This window comes from Macaca fascicularis, chromosome 12, assembly GCF_037993035.2.
Source record: "Macaca fascicularis isolate 582-1 chromosome 12, T2T-MFA8v1.1".
In the NCBI taxonomy this organism is placed as follows: Eukaryota; Metazoa; Chordata; class Mammalia; order Primates; family Cercopithecidae; genus Macaca; species Macaca fascicularis.
Window position 1 is genome coordinate 94,136,712 of NC_088386.1, and position 23,798 is coordinate 94,160,509.

At 36.3% G+C, this 23,798-nt stretch overlaps 1 long non-coding RNA gene across 7 annotated transcripts in view; it reads right to left on the minus strand.

Annotated features, from left to right (window-relative positions):
- LOC102120992 (uncharacterized) overlaps window positions 1-23,798 on the minus strand; it is a 260,960-nt gene that overhangs the window by 192,327 nt on the left and 44,835 nt on the right. For 6 of the 7 annotated variants that reach the window (XR_012420976.1, XR_006691111.2, XR_010580017.1 and 3 more), the window contains exon 2: window positions 22,282-22,433. The exons of the other annotated variant lie outside the window; for it this stretch is intronic. This is a non-coding gene — a long non-coding RNA (uncharacterized lncRNA). The remainder of the gene's footprint in view (window positions 1-22,281; window positions 22,434-23,798) is intronic. 7 annotated transcript variants of the gene reach the window in all.

Consider the following 23,798-nt stretch of genomic DNA (forward strand, 5'->3'; position numbering starts at 1 on the left):
CAAGAGTTAATACCTAACCACTTATATTGGTTGAATTCCTTCTTCCCTTTGATAGCTCAACTGAAGCTTGATGTTTATGGTGGAAATTGTCTTGATTCCTTTAGATGATATGAGCATCCAAGGAGTTTGAAAATGTGTTTTAATTAAGATTCTGCTAAATTTTACCAGACACCTACTTGGAAAACAAAGCAACTGAATAATTAACTCTGATGAGAGCAGATGCTGGTCTAATGACAACCTGTTACTGCTCAAGTGCATCATTAGTTGTTTTACTGTGCTCCTTTAATATGTCCAGAGCTCTCCTCTGTTAATGAATACATTGGTAGCTGTGTACTTAAAATAGTTCCCCATTCTGGACTGTTGTAAAAGATATTTCTAGCATCTGCAAAATTCTTCATTTAAATAATTTGGTCCTCGTTCATCAACCCCCTCCCTTCATCTATTTGGCATGTGCTTGGAACCAAGCACTTCTTTAGTTTTCCTTGTGGGATTATTTTAGCCATACATCAAGCGAAGCTTACAAATTGATGAGAATCTAATGATGCATTTATTTACAGATGTGCATTTCATTTCCCTGTTATGTTGTTGAGGGGTAGGAAGAATCGAAAGACTCCCCCTCCCAACCTCACCCCTGCCAGTGTTATGGGAATAGCCATGCATTTGACAAAATAAGAAATAGAAATCATCTCATATTTGATTTTATGTATAGTTGTCAAACATGAATTGGTACACATTCTCTTTAAGTGCATGGTTGACCTTTCAGAATAGCAATGTAGGAAATTATTTCTCTTTAATGATGCAATAACCCTATGCTGTAGTTTTTTAAATATTGTATGCATTGTTTTTATATTAAAACCATAGGTTTACAGTTTAAACCCTAGGCATAGCACAAAACGACCTGACAAACAACATAGGTCTTAAAACTCATGCAAAATAAGGGAATGTAGAATCCAATTTAGATTCCATGTTCAGAGCCACAACACATGTATTGCATCTTGAAAAGCTTAAATATTTTTATGGAAATTCATTAACGAATGAAAGATGAATATGAAGAGTATGCTTTAGATTACTTCAAATAATATTCTAATCAAACCAAAGGCAATGGGTACAGAATATCTGTGAAGAGGAAAGACAGAAAGACAATCATTTTTACATGCTACGATTCATAACATTCCATGTACTATACATACTTTAAATTTGTAAGGCAATTCCTCTGGAGTTGGTCACATACTATGCAGGTCAATCAAGAGTACGTAACAGGACCTTTGGACTTTCTCCTCCTTCTCATTTCTACTTCCAGTACCCAACTACCTTCATATAATAGAAGTTAATTTTAGTGTTCTTTAAATATTTTCTAACAAGAAAAAACCTATACCTCAAAGTGGTTAAAATACTGTACTTTATCGAGTCATACATAAAATATGGTTATCTTACTGTGGTAACTAAGTTTTCAAGATATTTCTTTCCTTTTTTATTGTGGAGGGCAGAAGGAAATGGAACATGTTAAGAATTCATTTTATGAAATGTGTTTCAGAATGGCTTTACCAAGTCATGATAAACAACTCCCTTTTACTCATTAAAAATTCTGGTTGATAGACAAAAACATCTTAATGTAGATGGCATAGAGAAAGCCTGTTTCTGTTTTTGCCTTCGATCTATCTCAAAGCTGTGTTCAAAGTCTGACATTAAATTCCTAGGTATTTTATTATTTTTGTGGCTATTGTGAATGAGACTGTGTTTTGATTTGGTTCCCAGTTTGGATGTTGGTGTATAAAAATGTTACTGATTTTTGCACATTGATTTTGTGTCCTAAAACTTTGTTGAAGTTGTTTATCTGATCTAGGAGCTTTCGGGTAGACTATAGGGTTTTCTAGGTATAGAATCATATAGTCTGCAGAGATAGTTTGACTTCTTCTCTTTCTATTTGGATGCTTTTTTATTTCTTTCTACTGACTGATTTAACTGGCTGGAACTTTCAGTACTATGTCAAATAGGAGTGGTGAAAGTGGACATTCTCGTCTATGAAAGCTTCCAGCTTTTGCTGTTCAGTATGATGCTGGCTGTGGGTTTGTCATAGATGGCTCTTATTATTGTGAAGTATGTTCCTTCAATGCCTAGTTTGTTGGAAGTTTTTATTTTATTATTATTATTATACTTTAAGTTCTAGGGTACATGTGCACAACATGCAGGTTTGTTACATATATATACATGTGCCATGTTGGTGTGCTGCACCCATTAACTCATCATTTACATTAGGTATATCTCCTAATGCTATCCCTCTCCCCTATCCCCTCCCCACAATAGGACCCGGTGTGTGATGTTCCCCTTCCTGTGTCCAAGTGATCTCATCGTTCAATTCCCACCTATGAGTGAGAACATGCGGTATTTGGTTTTCTGTTCTTGCGATAGTTTGCTGAGAATGATGGTTTCCAGCTGCGTCCATGTCCCTACAAAGGACACGAACTCATCCTTTTTTATGGCTGCATAGTATTCCATGGTGTATATGTGCCACATTTTCTTAATCCAGTCTGTCACTGATGGACATTTGGGTTGATTCCAAGTCTTTGCTATTGTGAATAGTGCCACAGTAAACATACATGTGCATGTGTCTTTATAGCAGCATGACTTATAATCCTTTGGGTATATACCCAGTAATGGCATGGCTGGGTCAAATGGTATTTCTGGTTCTAGATCCTTGAGGAATTGCCACACTGTTTTCTCACAATGGTTAAACTAGTTTACAGCCCCACCAACAGTGTAAAAGTGTTCCTGTTTCTCCACATCCTCTCAAGCACCTGTTGTTTCCTGATTTTTTAATGATCGCCATTCTAACTGGTGTGAGATGGTATCTCATTGTGGTTTTGATTTGCATTTCTCTGATGGTGAGTGATGATGAGCATTTTTTCATGTGTCTGTTGGCTGTATGAATGTCTTCTTTTGAGAAGTGTCTGTTCATATCCTTTGCCTACTTTTTGATGGAGTTGTTTGTTTTTTTTCTTGTGAATTTGATTGAATTCTTTATAGGTTCTGGATATTAGCCCTTTGTCAGATGAGTAGATTGCAAAAATTTTCTCCCATTCTGTAGGTTGCCTGTTCACTCTGATGGTAGTTTCTTTTGCTGTGCAGAAGCTCTTTAGTTTAATTAGATCCCATTTGTCAATTTTGGCTTTTGTTGCCGTTACTTTTGGTGTTTTAGACATGAAGTCCTTGCCCATGCCTATGTCTTGAATGGTATTACCTAGGTTTTCTTCTAGGGTTTTTATGGTTTTAGGTCTAAGATTTAAGTCTCTAATCCATCTTGAATTAATTTTCTTATAAGGAGTAGGGAAAGGATCCAGTTTCAGGTTTCTACTTATGGCTAGCCAATTTTCCCAGCACCATTTATCAAATAGGGAATCCTTTCCCCATTTCTTGTTTTTGTCAGGTTTGTCAAAGATCAGATGGCTGTAGATGTGTGGTATTATTTTTGAGGGCTCTGTTCTGTTCCATTGGTCTATACCTCTGTTTTAGTACCAGTACCATGCTGTTTTGGTTACTGTAGCCTTGTAGTATAGTTTGAAGTCAGGTAGCGTGATGCCTCCAGCTTTGTTCTTTTGGCTTAGGATTGTTTTGGCAATGCGGGGTCTTTTTTGGTTCCATATGAATTTTAAAGCAGTTTTTACCATTTCTGTGAAGAAAGTCACTGGTAGCTTAATGGGGATGGCATTGAATCTATAAATTACCTTGGGCAGTATGGACATTTTCACAATATTGATTCTTCCTATCCATGAGCATGGTATGTTCTTCCATTTGTTTGTGTCCTCTTTTATTTCACTGAGCAGTGGTTTGTAGTTCTCCTTGAAGAGGTCCTTTATATCCCTTGTGAGTTGGATTCCTAGGTATTTTATTCTCTTTGAAGCTATTGTGAATGGGAGTTCATTCATGATTTGGCTCTGTTACTGGTGTATAAGAATGCTTGTGATTTTTGCACACTGATGTTGGAAGTTTTTAACATGAAGGGATGTTGAATTTTGTTGAAAGCTTTTTCTGCATCTATTGAGATGATCATGTGGTTTTGTAGGTGAAAAATTTCTGCAATAAACAGTACAAAACACTGCTCAAATAAATTAGAGATGACAGAAACAAATGGAAAAACATACTATGCTCATGGTTAGGAAGATTCAATATTAATGACCATGTTACACGCAGCAATTTACAGACTCAATGCTTTTTAATCAAATCACCAATGATGCTCTTCACAGAACTAGAAAAAACTATTTTAGAATTCATATGGGACCAAAAAAGAGCCCGAATAGCCAAGTAAATCCTTAGCAAGAAACAGAGCTGGAATTATCATGTTACCTAACTTCAAACTATACTACAGTGCTGCAGTAACCAAAACAGCATAGTACTAGTACAAAAACAAACACATAGACCAATGAAACACAATAGAGAACCCAGAAATAAAGCCACACACCTACAACCATCTGATCTTCAACAAAGATAACAAAAACAAGCAATGGGGAAAGGATTTTCTATTTAATAAGTGGTGCTGAGCTAACTGACTAACCATATTCAGAAGTTTAAAACCAGACCCCTTCCTTGTACCTTGTACAAAAATCAATTCAAGATGTGTAAAAAACTTACATGTAAAACCTAAAACAATAAAGACTCTACATGATAGCCTAGGAAATACCATTCTTGATGTAGTCCCTGGCAGATTCCATGACGAAGACACCAAAAGCAGTTGCAATAAAAACAAAAATTCACAAATAGGACCTAATTAAACTGAAGAGCTTCTACACAGCAAAAGAAACTACCATCAGAGTAAACAGACAACCTACAGAAAAAGAGAAAATATTTGCAAACTATGCATCTAACCAAGGTCTAATATTTAGAGTCTATATGGAACTTAAATAATTTAACAAGCAAAAAACAAACAACCTCATCAGAAAGTGAGCAAAGGACATGAACAGACATTTTTCAAAAGAAGACACACATTCGGCCAAAAAGCATATGAAAAAAGCTCATTATAACTAATTGTTAAATAAATGCAAATCAAAACCTCAGTTACCGTCTCATACCAGTCAGAATGGCTACTATTAAAAGGTAAAAAAAAATAAAATAAAATAACAGATACTGGCAAGGTTGCAGAGAAAATAAAATGCTTCTAGGCTGCTGGTGGGAATGTAAATTAATTCATTGTGTAAAACAGTATTGCAATTTCTCAGATAACCCAATATTTGGCCCAGCAATTTATTATTGGGTATATACCTAAAGTAATATAAATTGTTTTACCATAAAGACATATTCATGTGTATGTTCATTGCAGCACTATTCACAATAGCAAAGACATGGAATTCAACCTGTAAGTTCGATAGGCTGGATAAAGAAAATGTAGTACATATACACTATGGAATACTACACAGCCACAGAAAGAGTCAGATCGTGTTCTTTGCAGCAACATGGTTGGAGCTAGAGGCCATTATCCTATGTGAATTCATGCAGGAACAGAAAACCAAATACTCTATGTTCTTACTTATAAGTGGGAGCTAAGCGTTGGGAACAAATGGACACCAGGAAGGAAACAACAGACACTGGGACCCACGTGAGGGTGGAGGGTGGGAGAAGGGAGAGATCAGAAAACTACATATCAGGTATTATGCTTATCAGCTCGCTGATGAAATAATCTGTGCACCAAATCCCCTTGACACACAACTTACCTATATAACAAACCTGCACATCTATCCCTGAACCTAAAATAAAATATCAAAAAAAAAAAAAACTGATATGAAAGTGGTCTTGAAGAAATGGTTCTTCCTTCCTGTGAAACAATACTCACTTCACTTCTAGAGCTAAAAACAGTATGGCAAAGAGACATGCTATTCACTTATTCTGCCAGCAGAAAGGAAATATGATGTATTGTACATTCCAATTTCACTCTTTCATACCTAGGGTTCCATTGTCAATTTTTTTCTAATAAGGTTTCTAGTAGGCACATAGACTATGCACAATGTTTATAGCTTTGTGCAAGTAATCAGGGCTTCCTAGAATGCCATGTAACTGCTAATAATTCCTGATCCTCAAAGAAAGGATGTGACATAGAGGAAAAGCATAAGACATTAAAGGAATTACTTTGTGGATTTAAAAGCAGCACAGCACAGAACGTTGTGACATACAGCACACATGAGTCATTGTCCTCCTCATTCACACATATTTCTCTGCCCCATGCCCTTGGTTTGATTAGAACATTATTTAGGGTAATCTAATATGCCCTTCTCATATTCGCCTTTCATTCATTCATGAATGAGTCAATGTGAGTTTCTGTATTTGTCCTTGAATTCAGTATTCAACTCCACTATTCCTTTGGAACAGTATTCATTTTCCTCGTACCCTCACCCTCTCAACACACTGGGGAACTGAGGTTCTCAGCAACAGAATGCAGTTGTAGCTCATGAAAACAGCAGCTTACTCAGTATCTGGGTTCTAACAGGCTGAAAAATCTGAGGTTTCCTTGCTCTGCTCAGAGCTTTCTTTGCACAATGTCCTCTGCAGAGAAAACTCAAGAAAGATACTCTCCTGACCATGAGGCAGAGTGCAAAAGAGGTTGGGATTTGGAGTCACAAAGACTTGTGTTTGGATCTTAACCCTGTGATCTTGCCCACACTACGTAATCTCTCTGAGCCTCACTCTCCTTATCTATACATTAAAGCGTTAATCCTACCTGATATTGGGAGCATAATGGGCTGTGTGCAGATGTTCTGACTTCTCTCTGGCAGAGGCCATCACATGAAGACATTTAGGCATTTTTAAATTTACCAACTTTTCAAAAAATGAGTGTCATGTCCACTGTCACAGATACACGACTTATGTTCTATTTCACATGACTTAGTTTATGCTCTATCCTGTTTCAGAAAGTTTTCACTCTTCCCAATGTTGGGACATGGGAGATTATATAAAAAAATCAAAGCAAAAACCTTTCAGGATTCAGGCAATTCTACATATTTTGGAGGTAGTGAAGAGACACTGTGATCACATGAAAAGCACCAAGCACAAAGCAGGTGCCTATGAACATACTTCACCCACCAGCCCTGCCACCTGGTGCTATGAGAACCTCTGATCCTAGGACATGTAGATGGTGAAGAGGAGGAGCTTCCCAGCACTGGGAAGCTAGGGGCCTACACCTAGCTCAGACATTCACCCTCCAATAATTTTAGACAAATTATCAGACCCTTGAAACCACCTTTTTAAAGACGTATATGATCTTTATTATGTTTCATTAAAAACAACTGTTTCTGAAGTTTAGATTGCACAGAACTGTAAGTTAGAAAAAGTATGGGAATCATTATAGGATTGCCATTTTTCTTTTTCTTTGATTTTTTTTTTTAAATTATACTTTAAGTTCTGATTCATGTGCAGAACGTGCAAGTTTGTTACATAGTTATACACATGCCATAGTGGTTTGCTGCGCCCATCAACCCATCATCTACATTAGATATTTCTCCTAATGCTATCCCTACCCAAACCCCCACCCACTGATAGGCCCCAGTGTGTGATGTTCCCCTCCCTGGGTACATATGTTCTCCTTGTTCAACTCCCACTTATGAGTGAGAACATGCGGCGTTTGGTTATCTTTTCCTCTATTAGTTTGCTGAGAATGATGGTTTCCAGCTTCATTAATGTCCCTGCAAAGGATGTGAATGCGTCCTTTTTATAGCTGCGTAGTATTCCATGGTATATATGTGCCACATTTTCTTGATCCAGTCTATCATTGATGGGCTGGTTGGTTCCAAGTCTTTGCTATTGTGAACACTGCTGCAATAAACATATGTGTGCATGTTTCTTTATAGTAGAATGATTTATAATCCTTTGGGTATATACCCAGTAACAGGATTGCTGGGTCAAACAGTATTTCTGGTTCTAGATCCTTGAGGAATCATCACACCATCTTCCACAGTGGTTAAACTAATTTACACTCCCACCAACAGTGTAAAAGTGTCCTGTTTCTCCACATCCTCTCCAGCATCTGTTGTTTCCTGACTTTTTAATGATCACCATTCTAACTGGTGTGAGATGGTATCTCACTGTGGTTTTGATTTGCATTTTTCTGATGACCAGTGATGATGAGCTTTTTTTCATATGTTTGTTGGCCACATAAATGTCTTCTTTTGAGAAGTGTCTGTTCATATCCTTCTCCCACTTTTTGATGGGGTTGTTTTTTATTTTCTTGTAAATTTGTTTAAGTTCTTTGTAGATTCTGGATATTAGCCCTTTGTCAGATGGATAGATTGCAAAAATTTTCTCCCATTCTGTAGGTAGCCTGTTTACTCTGATGGTAGTTTCTTTTGATGTGCAGAAGCTCTTTAGTTTAGTTAGATCCCATTTGTTAATTTTGGCTTTTGTTGCCATTTCTTTTGGTGTTTTAGTCATGAAGTCCTTGCCCATGCCTATGTCCTGAATGGTATTGTCTAGGTTTTCTTCCAGGGTTTTTATTGTTTTAGGTCTTATGTTTAAGTCTTTAATCCATCTTGAGTTAATTTTTGTATAAGGTGTAAGGAGGGGGTCCAATTTCAGTTTTCTGCACATAGATAGCCAGATTTCCCAGCACCATTTATTAAATAAAGCATCTCTTCCCCATTGCTTGTTTTTGTCAGGTTTGTCAAAGATCAGATGGTTGTAGATGTGTGGTGTTATTTCTGAGGCCTCTGTTCTGTTCCATTGGTCTATATATCTATTTGGTACGAGTACCATGCTGTTTTTGGTTAGTGTAGCCTTTATAGTATAGTTTGAAGTCAAGTAGCATGATGGCCCCAGCTTTGTTCTTTTTGCTTAGGATTGTCTTGGCTGTACAGCCTCTTTTTTGTCCTTGGAACCATTTTTATCCTCATTTATAAGATTAATGCAATAACATCTATTCCCAGCAGCTCACAGAGTTATACGTAAATATGCTTTATTTAACACACTTTATACACATGATGTGTCATCATCATAAGTCACTGGAACAGAAAAAAGAAAATTAGGTTTCCTACAACTGCACAGAAGAAATATTAAGAAACAGACCAAAATATCTGTTTAAGTTCTGAAAAAGAAAGAAAGGGGACTAAAATATAATTAACCAATTTATTATGGCTTATGGTGATGAGTATGGTTCTAAAAACCTACAATTAAAATGTGCTTTACATATTATAGAAATTCTAATATATGAATGCAGTTTTTCAGGAGAAGGTGAGCATTCTAAGTTATACGAAAACATAATTGTATATATTTGATGACTAAACTTATTTTTATAAGAATCTCTGGCATGTCTCATACTGTATGGATGTTTTAGGGAAAAGGCTCCTTTTGGATAAATTTTATTAAGGAAATAACCAAGATGGCATTTCTGGGGAGCAACTGGCTTGCCCTTGTAAGTTATCTCAATGGGGAAGCTGCAAGGAAGTTTTAGAAGATGAAGAGAGAGCAGTGATGGACAGTGTGATGGTTAATATTGAGTGTCAACTTGATTGAATTGAAGGATGCAAACTATGGTTTTTGGGTGTGTCTGTGAGGGTGCTGCCAGAGAAGATTAACACTGGAGTCAGGGGACTGGAAGAGGCAGACTCACCCTCAATCTGTGTGAGCACCATCTAATCAGCTGCCAGCGTGGCTAGGATAAAAGCAGGCAGAGGAAGGTGGAAGGACTCTACTGGCTAAGTCTTTGGCCTCCACCTTTCTCCCATGCTGGGTGCTTCCTGCCCTTGGTCATTGGACTCCAACATCTTCAGCTTTTGGATTCTTGGACTGACATCAGTGGTTTGCCAGGGGCTCTTGGGCCTTTGACCACAGACTGAAGGCTGCACTGTCAGCTTCCTTACTTTTGAGGTTTTGGGACTCAGACTGGCTTCCTTGCTCCTCGGCTTGCAGATGGCCTATTGTGGGACTTCACCTGTGTGAGTCAATTCTCCTTAATAAACTCCCCTTCATATATACATCTATCCCATTAGTCCTGTCCCTCTAGAGAACCCTGACTAATACAGACAGAATGGCACAATTTAGTCATGCTGCCCCACAGAATTTGTGGAACAGTATATTTAATGTGAATTAAGTCAATTTCCTCCTTTCGTTTAGTACTTCCAACTTCACTTATTCCCATGCAGCCTGATATATAGTTTTTTTTTGAAACAAGGTCTTACTCTGTTGTGCAAGCTAGAATGTGATCATAACTCACTGTAGCCTCAAACTCCCTGCATCAAGTAATCCTCTCACCTCAGCCTTCTGAGTAGCTGGGACTACAGGTGTGCACCACCACACCCAGCTGATTTGTAAAAATTTTTTGTAGAAATGGGGTCTCACCATGTTGTCCAGTCTTGTCTCAAAATCCTGGCCTCAAGCAATCCTCCTGCCTCAGCCTCACAAAGTGCTGAGATTACAGGCACGAGCCACATCACCCAGCCTGTGGATAGTCTTGAACAACCATTTAGCAAGACTGGCTCATCGGTGAGTGACCAGTGTAGTAGTGTAGCACCTTTGCTCATAAGGATTCAGGGGTTTAATGTTCTCTGGTGGTCCTCTTGAAATTATTAACTTTTGTCTTGGAATTTGTGTTTTGCAAGTGAAGTTTAACAGAACAATGGAGCCTGCACTGGGAGTGGGGAGCTCTGGTACATGTGTGGTCTAGTTCTCACTCTTCTATATACCTTCTTTCTCCCATCCCCAACAGAGTCTCAGCTGCCCCTGGGGCAGGAGACCCTGCCAGGCCTTCCTCCATACCTCTGCTGTCCTCCAGAAGGGACGGAAGGGATGGATACAGGTCCTGTGAGGTGGGAGTAGGATGGAGGAACTCACAATCTGCCTCCACTCTCTGCACTGAGGAGTCCTGGGCACTGGAGAGGGTGGGGTGCCTCATGGTATCCTAACTGTCCTTCTGGCTACTAGCTGGCAGCACCACAGTGCATTTGACAGGACACTTGTTGGGGGCCTGTTGCCCACCCTGAACTAGATGCCAAGTATGTTCTAGCACAGAAGTAGTAATCCCTCAGGGGTCTCCCATCCTCTGTGGGTGAGGGCAGTGACCCATGCTAAGGGGAGATTGATTTCCCAGGTGGCTGTTTTACATTTGGTCCAGGTAAATTATGTAGCTGGCCCTGCTTTTCAGCAGTTTCTGAGACAAGATCTAAACTCAAAAGCAGTCAGTTTAATGACATGGTCATGCTCTAAATGAATTGCCAACTAAGTGTATAAGGACCCTAAGTGTAAATGGCTGTTACACATTCAAGAGATGTTGTAATCAGAAAGGTCACACAAGAATTTTTTATCTGCCCTTCCTCTTTTCCGGTAAGTGCTACTTGGTCTGAATTGAACAGTTGTTCTAACTTTAAATACAATGAGGGGACTTGATAGTGGGGAAGTGCAGAAGTACTTTTTCTGGTGGAAGAATCAAATCATCAGCCACAACAATAACAAGAAAAAACATGAAATGCCTGAAACAGTCCACTTTGTCCAGCAGTGTTTGCCCTGTTTCGGGGGTCAATAAAGTGCTGAACTTAAAAGCAAGTAAAAAAGCTCTTTCTTACCCCCACATTGGGGTGAATCGAGGTGGAAGGTGCTAGCTGACTGTAATGCAACTTCTCATATTTCAGTTGTCTCACATGTAAACAAGGGTGATAAAAACCTCATGGAGTTGTGAGGGTACAAAAGGGACCAGAAGGTACTTAGCCAGCATGCTCATCACATGCTACTTAATACAATGATAATTATTGTTGAAATTGTACCACCGCCATCTTCATCATCCATTTCTATTTACAGAAGAGAAAGTCATCAAGAGAAAGAAAACATATCAGCTCAGACGTTGTCTAATTTTTAAGGGATATGGATTTTAGGTATTCCTCCTCTATGTGCTAAGGAAATAAACATAATTACTAGCAATTCAATAGAATATTGATACATAGTGTAAATGGTGATAATATGGTATGTTCAGGTTAGAGAGAAGGAGAGAGTTTGGGGGGATGCTCATGCCTGATCACACAACCCATTAATGGCAGACAGGGACTAAGAATACCAGGTTATGAGTGTTGTGATCCCTCCTCTACTCAGTGCACAATGTGCATTTAGGACCTGAAGTGTAAGTAAGCTGTTTGAAGTTCTTATCGTGGGCCAAGCACGGTGGTTCATGCCTGTAATCCCAGCACTTTGGGAGGCCGAGGCAGGTGGATCACCTGAGGTTAGGAGTTTGGGACCAGCCTGATCAACATGATGAAACCCCGGTATCTACTAAAAATTAGCCAGGCATGGTGGCAGGCACCTGTAATCCCAGCTGCTCAGGAGGTTGAGGCAGGAGAATTGCTGAACTCAGGAGGCAGAGATTGCAGTGAACCGAGATCACACCATTGCACTCCAGCCTGGGCGACAGAGCAAGACTCCTTCTCAGAAAAAAAAAAAAAAAAAATCTTATCTTGTCTTATAGCTTTTGCATTTTTACCTTATCATAGCTTATTTTGCCACAGCTGTGATTTACACGATATGATCCTTGGTTAAGAATGCAAAATTCTTGTCATTGCACCTTTCCTCTGCAAAAACCTGATTTGCTTTATGATATCTATTTCATGACAGTTTCCAGAAATCCCTTATAAGCAAAAGTGGGGACAGATTGTATCATCAAAATATCTGATAAAGTAGTTATCATTTCTGCAATTGGTTGTTCTTCCTGCACACATATGAGGGTACCAATATCCCTGCCTTCAGGTCTGATACTGTGTGTTAGGGTGGCCCATACAGAACCACGTGTGGTTAATGCAACGTGACTCAAATCATTTTAGCTTTCATTTGACCAGGCTATCCATCAAGAATCTGAAATCAGCAGCCTGATTCTCATTTTGCTCCTTCCCCTTGCAGATCTCCTCTAGGTCCAGGGCTGCCATTTACTTCAAAGGGAATGCTCCACATAGAGGAGGGATCCAGGAAAGGAAGAAAAATGAGAATCCGGCTCATTATTTTAAAGATGGCTAAAATAAACAAGTCAGCAATGCATGTTTTCTTTTAGACTACTCAATTGGAATCTTTTTTGTCAAAGCAGAGCAGTTCATAAAACTTCTATTATCTGATCCCCATGTGAAGGGGATCAAATATATTTTTCATTTGAGGAAGTTGGGTAGAAGTTGGACTGAACTGAATTACACTGATTGCTATTCCCCATAATTCCCAACACACTCTTAAAATACATTTACCTATTATACCCTGTCATTTTCTGTAGACACTAGCTGCAGAGGAAAAAAGACTTGTACAGATACAGAAACTCAAAAAAGCAAGCCAGTCACTTGTTTTTATACAGAAACCAGCATACTGACATTTTAATGATGCTGGGCTACTGCCATAGTGTGAAATTTTGTATTCAGAACATTTAAAAAGGGAGTGGAGAAGGATAAGTAGGCACCCAATGGAAGGTGTTGGATGAGCTTTTGTACAAGATACGTACCATGTAATGATTTGACTCCATGGGTCACCTTTCCTCCTTAAAATACAGAGGAGGCCTTTAAATTTATGGGACGCACAGCTGAATGTCGTGCCTTTTATGGAGACCTCTTCGGGTCTGATTAATTAGTAATTGGGGCGAGATCTATGCACTTCAGTGACTCTTGCTGCCTTGATTGTAAATTGCAATCTGGTGCTAAATCTCAGCAGGTCACATTGCTGTTTTTGCTGTACCCCAGTGACACAACTGATTAAATCTGTGTAAACAGTATCATTATGAAAATATTTTTGTTATAGGCATGAGGAATTAACACATTTTTATTTTGGATGGAAATTAAAATTATTTGTGGGAGCTTGGTATGTTTTCATCAATTGTCAGTCATCCCAATAGAGCATGTAGTGAAGTAACTGTTTTAATTTTCACAAAGGAAGGAAAAAAGCTCTCAGACAGAGGGCTTTTAAATCTGAGAATTATGATAATTATGTCATTCATAATAGAGATAGCAATGTTACAGGCAAGTATTATGTCACTTAATAGTTAGTTAAACAAATAAACAGAAATATGAGAATTAGCCCGCATATTCCCCTTACAATGGAGCACTTTTGAAAGAGTAGATATGTTTTAATAGATGCCAATACACACACACACACACACACACACATTCCCAAATGCTCCCCTCTATTTATAGGCTACATGTTTCCTAAGTTAACTTTAACAGAACTTAAATTGAGTGAGTTGTCTCCGGATAGGAGTAAGAGGTGCTGATGCATAGCTACAGAATGCATTGACACAGAATGATGATTCAGGGCTCCCATGGACCAGGTGGGGTTTCAGCTGGGGGATAAAGGTGAGCCATTAGATAGCTTCCAGCAGTTTGTGTAACATTGTTTACGCTTGATTCTGAAGCAAACAAATTTGATTTCTATACTAGAGCCCCATGGCTGTCTGACCATTGGCACCTTTGAAAAAATTTCTTTCGCAGGCATGGTAAGGTTAAGCAAATGTGTAATTTGCTAGGATTGTAAGCTACATAAGTCATAATGTTTCTTGTTTTTTTCCTGAATGACTACTACCTAATTCTAAGCGGGCACTAAAATTGTATTTGATAATCCCTAATGACGCTTGATTTCACCTCAATGTGCTGAGGCTGGTAAGTCAAGCCAATCAGATGGATGCTCTCCTATTTGCTTCATTTCACAGAGCACCTATTGGCAAAGGCTTAAATGAACTTTAATCAAATGTGCCTATTATGTTAGTGAGACATGAATTACTGACCATCTATTTGCTAGTAGCTAAAGCTTAGATACAAGAGGTGTAACTTTTCTTTTTTTTCTGTGTGCTCACTAAAATCATTATCAAACTATTAAGGCAAAAAAGAGAGAGCTACCAAGTCAGCTAATCTGCTATGCACCAACTTCCAGATTTAAACAAAGAATCGGCTGTATACATTTCAAATGACTGCCTTCATAGTATCTAGGCTGAAAAAACAAACAAACAAAAAGAACAAAACTGCCTTTGAAGAGAAGAGGAAGCATTTACTCTACCCTTTAATGCTATACAGATGTTCCACATCCTCTTGACAAGGTGGGAGGAATTATGTATGGAAAGGACTGGCTTCAGAATATTGACCATCAGTAGAATATTCAGAATGATGGAACTGCATGCTATTATTTGGGGCACTCATGCTTGCCTGATAAGTAAGTTTGTTTAAGGGTTCCTAAAGACTTTTCGGTATAGATCAGTCTAAAGAAATATTATATTTGCTTAAGGACCTTACATTTTCATTTTTATTCACCATTCACCACTGCAATATTTGGCTTAACTGCAGAACTCTGAGGATTGGTTGATTAGATCATTTTAGAAATGCTTTTTGTATATCAGATATTACACTTATCTTTCCAAATATCAAAGGGCAAAGATGTTTAAAAAGATCAAAATAAAGCATAAGGGATAGTAAATAAAAAGTTTATTGTTTACTTTTTCAACTATTCACAAAACTGATGGAAAGCATAAAGCCAAAAGCTAGAAAGAAGATATCCAGGAGAACTGAAGTGTAAACTTGAGTTGTTCAAATAGGAATGAAGAGTAAGAAAATGTAAGGATAATTTATTATTGAATATAAACAAATTCAGAGTAATTACATTTTCTTATCAAGTAATTTATTGCTAATTCTGACATTCTGTGTTGTATGTAATATAACTTATATGATGTAAATAAAATTTAACTCATTAAAGTCTTTTGGAAATAGTTTTAAAAAGTGTAAAAGGCAAATTTTGTGCAGCATTATGTGCAATATAATTTTTACTGGCCTATTAATAAACTCAAGTGTTATCTTGATTTAGAAAAACAAATACGATTATCACTCTTTTCTAGTAAATATTTGCGAAGTAGTTTTTAGAATATAATATACCAAGAAGTCTGGACACACAGAAACACCCACCGTTAAATGCAGGGACTCTACACACTTGCATATCTTCTCCAGAAAAACAGCCCTTGTAGCATTTAATGTGAAAAATTAATTCATCATATTTCTGTCAAAAAGTATGATTTTCTGTCATAAAGGTGATGCGTGCTTATTATACAAGCATCATAAACGGTAATAAAGTATAAAATTATAAATCACCTGTGGCTCTAACTCCTACGAACACACACTAACTTCTGTTTTCTATGCATTGCTTATGGATATGTTGGTCACTATATGAAATCTTGAGACTTCCGTGCAGAATTCTTTAGTAATATAAGTTCCCTTCATTATGGGTAAATAAGTGAACTTCTTTTGACATTCCCAGATAACCCTTTATGTTTCCTTGTTTCACAAACAACAACGTACATAGGCAGAAATATGATGTTATTACAACGAAAGTTTATTAATATAAGACCTTGGAATGTAAAATCTTCTAAAAAGTGTTTCACGCTTACAAATGACAAAACTGTTGTTGAAACCAGAAGTCATATGTAGGAATGAGACTGCTGTAGAGGAAGTAGAGAATCCTCTTGTTTATGTCATTATGTTGCTACTTCTCTCATTATTCACACTTAAGCCCATTCCTATCCTGACTAAAGACAATTCAGTAAGGCGATACTGAGGATCTAATACACACAAAGTAAGTTCAAAATCTCATAAAATCAATTAGCCACTTTGTGAAAACTTTCAGAAATATGGATATTTGCATATAACAAAATCTAGAGGTGAATAACCGATCAGTGATTTGGGGCTAAGCCAGGAAAGGGTGGAATTGGCATGGGTATGGCGATAAAAGAGTAACATGAGAGATCCTTGTGGTGATGGAAATTTCTGTATCTTGTCTACATATATAAATAAATACTCTGGTTGTGATATTGCACTACAGTTTCACAAGATGTTACTCTGGGTAACATTGAATAAAAGGTGTATGAAATCTTTCTTTGTTATTTCTTACAACTGCATATGACTCTATAATTATCTAAAAATAAATGGCTTAATAAAAACATAAGTTAATTCTGTTTTTGCAGATACCCCTGACAATATAGATACATGCATATATACAGATGCCTTGCCTAAATTCTTTTAGGTCTATACCATTTTGATTTCAGACATGAATTCAGCTTGCTATGTAGAGGTTGTTTATGTTGAATATATTTATTTTGATTTGAAATATCATTTAATTTTAACAATTATGCATTATTTTGAAAAATGGAGTGTAAAAATGGTTATTTCTGAACTCATGATAGAGTGTAATGGTTAATGCATGGGGATGGGGGTTGGATTGCCTGGTTTGAATCCTTTACATACAGTGTGAATTTAGGTAAGTTATTTAATCACTCTGTGCCTCAATTTGTTCACCTCTTCAAATGAAGATAACAGCAGCTATCTCATAGTGTTATTGTAAAAATTAGACAAGTTAATACTAAAAAAACTTATAATAGAGCCTGACACATAGTAAGAACTATGTACATATTAGCTGTTCTGTGACAATAATGATGAGGATGCCTTATAAACATCAGCTCATATACAACTCATGTCAATCCTAGCTGTAGCCACCATTATTGACCTTGTTACAGATGGCTAAGCAGGTTAAGTGCCTTGCCCAAGGTCACAAAACTTGTAATGTTTTAAGAGACTCTACGTTAATCACTTTACTATATGTTTGTTAGTGAGAGAGTCCAGAATTTTGTTATAATAAAATAACATTATATTGTTAGTCACATAAACATCTGATTTTCTATTTAAACAATATTGATTTAGAAATGACACTATAAAAAACAGCTACTTTCTACCTAAATTTTTACTATTTCTTGACTCTACTGGGCCTCGAAGGGCATCTTCTCTCTGCTATTTTGGTCATTCAGTTTTTTCATCCTGGACAAACCCAAAGAGTAAAGAGGTGTATAAAAACAAAAGTGAGGAAGCCAACCCAAAGTTCATTCTCAAAGCTTCATAAATGTTGAGGTTTTGGGTTTAATCCAATAAAGGGTGAAGATTCAGGTCAAATCTTATTTTATACAAAATGACTACCTTTGTTTTGAAACAATCTAGTAGTTAGAATTGTGGCAGGTTCTGGTTTTAGCTAGCCTTTGAGGGAAAATGCTGAAATTAATCTTTTGAATGAAGAAGGGACTCAACGATTTACCACAGCTACTAAAACAGGGACTTCCTGGAAAAGAATGACTGTTTATTAAACAGATTGTAATATCAAGTAAAGAGTTCTTTGGGGGTTGTGTTGTATATGTGGGAGTAGGCATGTGTGTTTGTAAGTTTGCCAAATATATGGGTATGCAAAATATCATTGCCAAATTAAAAAAAACTGAAATCATGTATCAAATAAGAGATAGTATATCCTGGTTATTGACAGCATGGGTTTTGGGGTCAGAGTTCTTCAGTTCAAACTTTGGCTTTGCCTCTTAACCCATTTTACATTCGCCCCAAGAAATGAGTGCTGGCAGTGAGCTGCACATTTTTGTTTCCTAAACAGGACATGGGTTAGGGATGTATGACCTTGTACCTTAGTTTCCTCATCTGTGAGAATGGGAATATAAAAATAGTAGTTGCTTTATACACTGGTTTTGGAGAATAAATAATGAATATATGTAAAACACCTAAAAGACTGTATAGTACATAGAGGGTACTTAATACATTTTAGCTGTGCTAAATAATTGCATAATTACATGCTTATCATGTGCGAAATTCTGACTTAAGCTATTTCCAGATACAAAATAAAAATAAGAAAATTTCATGAATATAAGTAATTTCAAGCTAGTTAAGACAGTTAAATATATGCAAAGAAATGGAAGGATAATTATAAAGCAACACAGAAGGGGATATAAATCTAATGTATCAGTTAGAAATGCATTTGGCTGCAAGTAACAAAACAGCCCAACTATAATTCTTTCTTTCTTTATTTTTAAATAGGGATATGCATTATAGAGGATGTTTGGTGCTGAAATGTTGTTAGTGTTAGGATATTGACTAGTGTCAATGTTTCTGCAGCTCTCTCAACATTTTCCTAATAATTTCAAATTGTCACATTCTCCTTTAAGTCAGAAAGAAATTAGGGAAGGCAGTGAATCTCCTTAGAAAGTTAAAGCTTTCCCCCAAATCATACTGTCTAGCAGACTTTTCCAAATGCTTTTCGAAATCCATGCAAATCCAAATACTATTCTTTCTTATCTGAGTTACATAGCCACACTTACCTGGATTGTAATCTGGAATAGTAGGTTCCAGGATTGCCATAATTGGTCTAAGCTAATCACAATCCATTGCTTTGGGGCTAGGCATATATTTGTGATAAACAAAAGCAGAGTTCTGTCAGCAATTATGGGAAAAGCACTATGGAGTAGGCAATTAATGGCGTTTGCCATCCACAGCCTCAACAAAAGAGAGAGTATGGGTTAGTTAGGTGAGGGTGCCAGGAGGTAAAAGGATGAAAGGATGACTCTTTTAAATGAACTGATGATTGTGGATTAGTAGAGACTTCAAAGACAAGACACAGTAAAGAAATAGCAAAAGCAAAACCAGGTAGGGAAAAGTAAGATGTATAAAGACAGAATAGATTAGATCTGCCTAAAAAGAAGCAGCCATAAGGATTGAGAATGGATAAATGTGGAGAGATGTGGAGAAGCCAGCTGATAGAGAGAACAGCTTAGTAGTTTCCTTGCTTCACCCCACCACCAAGTAGACCAACCAGTAAGTTGCCAAGACTTTGGGATTCACAAAAATTGGGAATATACATTCTTTTCAAGTATCCATAGAATATTTTTAAAATTGGAAAACCTCAATAAATTCTGACATTAGGCCATATGGTCTAACCACAATAAAATAAAATGAGAAATTATCATAATTTCTAAACATCTAAAATATAATTTATAAACACAAACTATTCTGACTTCAATATTAAATATATATACATATATGCATATATTTATACATATATATGAAATATAAATAATATACACATATATTGTCCTTGTGCGATAACACTTGAGTTAAAAAACAATCAGATCTATAATTATAGATTATTTAGAAAATAAAAAATAATTTAGAATTCTATCTACCAAAGCACATAAGATGTAGCCAAAAACTATTCTTAAAGGAAGATTATTTACCTTAACTTACCTAAGAAAACTATTCTTAGAGGAAGATTATTAACCCTTAAGGGCTGTCATTATTAAGCAAGAAACCAAAAGGAAAGAATGAGATTAACTGAGACTACCTGGAAAGCTGGAAGAAAACAGCAAACAATTAAAGCAGAAAAAAGGAAAAGAAAAGGCCGGGTGCGGTGGCTTACACCTGTAATCCCAGCACTTAGGGAAAATGAGGCAGTGGATAACAAGGTCATGAGTTTGATACCAGCCTGGCCAATATGGTGAAACCCCATCTCTATTAAAAATACAAAAATTAGCCGGGCGTGGTGGTGCATGCCTGTACTCCCAGCTACTCGGGGGGCTGAGGCAGAAGAGTCACTTGAACCTGGCAGGCGGAGGCTGCAGTGAGCCAAGATTGCATCAACTGCACTCCAGTCTAGGAAATAGAGCAAGGCGCCGCCATCTCAAAAAATAAAAAGAAAAAATAAAAAGAAAAAGAAAAAAAAGGAAAATAAAAATATTCCAAATTCAACCTGTAAAGTTTATATAATTACAAATAAAGAAGAAATAAAATTGATTTTAAGAGCACATTTGGACTGGGCACGGTGTCTCACGCCTGTAATCCTCGCACTTTGGGAGGCCGAGGTGGGCGGATCACAAGGTCAGGAGATTGAGACCATCCTGGCTAACACGGTGAAACTCCATCTCTACTAAAAATACAAAAAGTTAGCCGGACGTGGTAGCGGGTGCCTGTAGTCCCAGCTACTTGGGAGGGAGGCTGAGGCAGAAGAATAACGTGAACCCGGGAGGTGGAGCTTGCAGTGAGCCGAGACGGCACCACTGCACTCCAGTCTGGGCGACAGAGCAAGACTCCATCTCAAAAAAAAAAAAAACAAAAAAAACAAAAACAAAGAGCACATTTGACAAAATTTGATAAATATTAATGAATTTAACTAGCATAAAAATATAGATGACCAAATAGTATTGCAAACCATAGTAAAACCTGAATAGATTATTGACTATAGAAAATGCTGAAAAAATTATCAAAGAACATTATCAAAGAAGCTCCCCCTTTAAAAGCTGCTAGGCACACACAAGTTTTTGGAGAACATCATTCAAAAAACCCTCAAGAAACAGAAATTCTTAAGCCATCTAACATCTTGTATAGAATAAAAGAGAAAAAATTTCCCAATTATAAGAAAAGTCTGGAAATTCTGATATCAGAAATGTTATTTTCAGAATAAAAGGATGAATAAAATATTTAAGAAAAAAGAGAGAAAAAATAAGGGAACTGTGGATTAAACTCACAAATACAGTACAAATATTTTCAGTAAATGATTGGAGATAGAATTCAGCTATTCATTCAAAGATAGTTCAATATTAGGGGATTTATTAATATAAATTACCTCTAGGACAGAAAGAAAAAGAAGAGCATGAGCATCCCCTTCATTGCTTTAAATCTATTTGATGAGTTTGAAGAACATTTATATTTTAATTAAACATACTTTTATTATACTGGAAATGTATTTCCAAACAAGATAAACTTTATAGCAACCCAACAATTAGCATCATGTATGTTAGTGTAACACTAGAAGAATTGCATTTAAATCAACTTAAAGTCAGGAAAAAGACAAACACACTTGCTCTCTGTCATCGATTTTATATTACAATGCTAAGAAAGAGCTGCTAACCGGGAAAGTCAATTAAAATGTTAAAAATCAGTATGAATATTGAAATGAAAAAAGATAATTCTTTGATGATCCACTAGAATTACCAAGAATAAAAATGAAAAAGTTGCAATAGACGACTTATATAGTATAGAATATTACTATATTACTAATATTACTGTGAAATGAAGAAGTATCTCATCAAATATGCAAATATTCATAGCCATCCTGTATGCCGGTGACTTTTAAAATCATATGGAAACAGATACCATTAACAGCTACAGCAAAAATAATTAAATGTCTGATATTAAATTTATTAAGAAGTATCCAAGTTTTATTAAAAAAAATTAATTTCCTAATGGGATTTTCAAAAAAATACATAAGTGAAGTACACCTTGTACTTAGCTGTAAATGTTTAATATTACAAATATATTGTCTTCCTGAATTCAATTACAAATTTAATTCAACTCTAATTAATGTATGGATCAAATTTGTTTAAAAACTTGAAAATATATCTGACATTTGTAGAATATATATAGTAAAGGAAATTCTGGAAGAAAACATTAATTGGAAAGAATGAAGCACCCCTGATGCCACAAAGTTAATAATGTATTCCTTCACAGTTACCTTCCTTTTCCAGGACTTCTCATACTTCGTAGGTATAGATTTACTTGTGAGATTATTGTCCATCTTCTTCATTAAACTGTAAGCCACATAACGGCAACAGCTGTGTCTCTTTTGCTCATAGTGTCAGCTATTATGTCTTACAAAAACCAGACCTGCAATAAATATTCGTTGAACAGGTAATTAGAGAAATGTTTTCAAAATTACTGAATTACAATGATAAAAGCTGTCTGATGTCACCATCATAATAGATGGTAAACCTATGGACCAGAACAAAAAATACAGAAGCTCACATAAATATATGCTGAAAAAATGTTGAAGGTTTTATTGACATCATTGTGGATAAGATAGACTATTCAGTAAATGGTATTGGGACACATGACTAATCATCAGGAAACAAACTAGTTAGATTTTCACACATTACAGCAAAATAAATTCTAGGGGACTTAATTTCATAAATGTAAAAATAGGTTAAAACTTTTAAGTACTGTAAAAAAATAGGGATAGAAGAAGTCTCCTTAAATCTTCTTGTGCCTTATATTAACATTGCTGAGAAGCATTAATTTGTATAAATACATATGCCACTAGTTCAATTACTTTCTTAAGATAACTTTCTGGAAGTGGGATTGCCAGTTGAAAGGATCTGCACCTGGTTAGAACCTTGCAAATTTTCCTCTTCAAAGCCTGTAACAATTCGCACACCTGTTGGAGGGCAAGAGCGTGCCCATTTTCCTGTACTAGGTGCTCACACTCACATCACTGGTTTAAAAGTTAAACTTAGGATGTTTTCCCTCTCTTTAGATTGGTTTCTCTCAGATATTCTATAAATCCAATACTTACAAAAAAAAAAACCCAATTTTTTAGTGAAATAAGACAATGTCTTTTCAAATGATGAATAATTAAATGGTCAACAGTATAGGACTCATTTATCTGGTGAAGGTATATCTATACAATAGAATGCTACGCAATCATCAAAAATGGTGTCCCTCTATGTTAAGTGATATGAAATACCATTTAAAATATATTGAACTATAATGTAAGTGATTTGATTCTAAATTTAAGTAAAATATGTATTTATATGAATAAATTTGCATGAAAAAAGGATAAGCAGATATACATCAAAATAGTAATAAACACTGTCTCAACAGGCTTGCAAGTGATTTTAATATTAATTTATTTTCATTATTTCCATTTTTAAATTTGTTCTTCCAATAATGACATATTACTTATGTAATATGAAATTTCCTTAACAAGGCCAAAGGAGCACATAATCTGTTCCCAACATTTTGATTTATTTATTGAGCCAAATTTATTTAAATTGTCATTACCAATATCATATGGTTTTGTTATGCCACATAATAGGCATCCAATAAGTATTTATGTAATACTTCAATCAGAGCAGTATATATTGAGGGCCATTACTGATAAGTCACATGTACCCTACTTTAAAAACTTTATATAGCTACTTCTAAAATCTCATGTATAATGGTTAATAACATCTAAAAGAATGAAAATTTATT